A 3213-nucleotide genomic window follows, 5' to 3' on the forward strand; every position below is an offset into this window, starting at 1 on the left:
CAGCTCCCATTGGCCGGGAACTGCAGCCAATGGGAGCTTCAGGGGAGGCACCTGCAGGTGTGAGGGCTGTGCAAGGAGCCTCCCTGGCAGCCCATGCACCTAGAAGCTGCAGGGACCTGGCAGTCACTTCCTGGGAGCTGCAGTAAGCACCATCGGGACCCCGCACCCCCACCCCACCCCCAAACCCCTTCCCCAGCTCAGAGTCCCGTACCACACTCCAAACCCCTCATCCCCAGCCCCACCCCAGAGCCTACACCCCAAGCCGAAGCCTGCACCATCTCCCGCACCCCAACCCCCTGCCCCAGGCTGGAGCCCCCTCCTGCATTCCAAACTCCACATCCCCAGACACACCCCAGAGCCCAGCCAGAGCCCTCCCGCCCCACACCCCAACCCCCTGCCCGGTCCAGTGATGAGGGAGGGTGGAGAAGAGTGAGCAACGGAGGGAGGGAGGAATGGAGTGAGCAGAGGGTGGGCCCTCAGAGAAGAGGGTGCGGGGGGGGGCCTTCGGGAAGGGGAGGAGCAGAGGACATTAGTCAAAACCACCCATTTCCCACAGAAAGTTTTCGTTTTGATGAAGTGGTATTTTCTGATGAAAAACATTTCAGCAGTAAATTCCCAATCACCTCTCTATAAGCACCCACTCCACATTCCCACATTGGGAGCAGTATGAAGCCGCGACTTCCGAAGGGAAGCACTGGAAGTACTCTGCCTCCAAGAGCTGCCTTTGAGGAATGCTGCATTCTGTCCCCTATTCAACTGGGAGGCATGCAGGGAAGGACCACAGTCATAGCCCTGCCTACTTTCCATCTTTCTGCACTCCTTTGTGTGTGTGGTGCACCCCAAAAATAGTTACACTCAATTTCTAAAATATAAAATAACAACTACTTATTAGGCCCAAATGTTGTCTGTGGATGGTTTACCTCCCATTGATTTTGATGGTAACTCTGCACACATTCAAGGACGGAATATGGCCTTTAACATTTAAATAATGTATTATAAACCCTGAAGTACTGAAGCGCTGAATTCTGTCTACCCATTTCCTGAAAAGTATATTAGTGGCTTTGAATCCCTTCAACAAATTACCATTTTGTAATGACCTCAAATGTACCCTTTATCCAGTGCCATCTTTTAGTACTCCTGATTTTAAAGAAGTTAATTAAGTACATGAAAAATCCAAGTCAACAGAAGCCATGTCAGCAAACATAGTTGTTTTAGGGCCTTAGACATTCATAAAACAAAGGACACTAACTTATTCCTCTTTAGCAACCTCATAAAATAGGAGGCTCAAAAGGAGCTAGTGCTGGTTGGTATATTACATCTAATGATCTCCATTGGGAGAAACACAAGTCAGTGTGCCACGTGAGCAATGCTGTCAAATGATTCATTACTAAACATCCACTCTGCTGTAACAAGAAATCATTGCTAGATACTCACACATTTAATGTGTTATGGCCAACCTTCCAGTGGATCAAACCCTTATCTTGGGCGGAGTGAGGGGAAATATTGGGCACCTCAAATTTAGTTTTATTACCCAAGTAATTTAATTTGCCTGATTATGTAACCTAGAGCGTTTTAAACTGGGGGGGAAGGCTGCCCTGGGGGTAGGGGTGCAGAATGTGTTCTGCGGGGGGCATGAGAAGCTTTGGGGGGAAAAAACATAGTACACATATTTTACCCACAGCAATCAATTACTAGCAATGCTGTTTCCTCCAAACATATCAGGTCCTCAGATGGACTGTGCATTTGGGTAGGTCTACACTTACCTCCGGGTCCGGCGGTAAGCAATCGATCTTCTGGGATCGATTTATCGCGTTTTGTTTAGACGCGATAAATCGATACCGGATTGATCCCGGAAGTGCTCGCCATCGACACCGGTACTCCAGCTTGGCGAGAGGAGTATGCGGCATCGACGGGGGAGCCTGCCTGCCGCGTCTGGACCCGCGGTAAGTTCGAACTAAGGTACTTCGAATTCAGCTACATTATTAATGTAGCTGAATTTGCGTACCATAGTTCGAAGTGGGGGGTTAGTGTGGACCAGGCCTTAGATTCTAGATGGCACTGTGCATGTTGACGGATTTCTGTTAAGCTTTGCATAACATTATACAAAGTCGTTGCCATCTGTACGTGAATCCGTCTGCTACGACGCAGTGTTCACATTTAACTGTAAGCATCGACCACAGTCACAGTTTTACTTTGTTCTTATTAAAATGGATCGTTGGCTTTGTTTGAATCAATGTCTTACTATTTTTAATATTTTGTGAGAGTTGCATGTTGATTTTTTATTGGTATATGTACTTGTGTGGCGGGACAGGGAGGCCTAACCTATTACAGACACAAGGAAGGGGCATGGTCAACTAAGTTGGAGTACCACTGATCTAACCCATGTGTAGTTTTGTTACCTAGAATAAAAGAGAGAGGCATATCTCATATCTCCTATCCATGCAGTATCCACTTCAGGGATCAGAGCTTGGTGACTTTTTTCAAACTTCTTAGTGTAACCAGCCCCACACACAGCATCATGCAATTATTTCTGTGTAAAGCTCAAGGTTTATTAAAATGAAAAGATAGAAAATCATACAGGGAAGGAGAACAGTTAATAACCAATGGCCAGATTGTGGCCAGCCTCTCTGTAAGTGATTCCACTGAATTAAAGGACAAAGGCCTAGATTTTCAAAGGTATTTAGGCACTTGTTAACTCTCATTGATTACAATGGGAGTTAGGTGCCTAAATACCTTTGGAGGATCTGGGCCAAAGCTCCTATTTATTTCAGGAGCAGGCTCAGCTCTCTGGTGTTCAAGAGGGGTGGGCAGGGGCAAGTAGCTTCTCTCCCTTGCATTCCAGCTCAGAGGCTCTCCACAGCTGTAGTCCAAGCACTCCCTCTGAGCACAAGGACTACTGCTGCTACAACCACCAAAAGGAGTCGGGAGAGGGAAAGAGTCTGGGCATGACTACCCATGTGTGTGTGTCTGCATGTGTGTTCACTCATTTAACATGATTATTAAATGCAAACTGTTCAACAACAGAATGCTTATTTTAATTGGATAAATCTTATTTGTCAAGAGCCAGATTCTGCCCTTGGATTAGATATTCATGCACAACTCCCATTGGTATCGGAGACTCAGAATTTGTCCTTAAAGGAATTGTTTGCAAATAGTATAAACAGTAGCCCTGGGGGAATTCTGTGCCAAAAATTAAAAAATCTGCACACAATA

The sequence above is a fragment of the Chrysemys picta genome, chromosome 3, assembly GCF_011386835.1.
Source record: "Chrysemys picta bellii isolate R12L10 chromosome 3, ASM1138683v2, whole genome shotgun sequence".
Lineage (NCBI taxonomy): Eukaryota > Metazoa > Chordata > Testudines > Emydidae > Chrysemys > Chrysemys picta.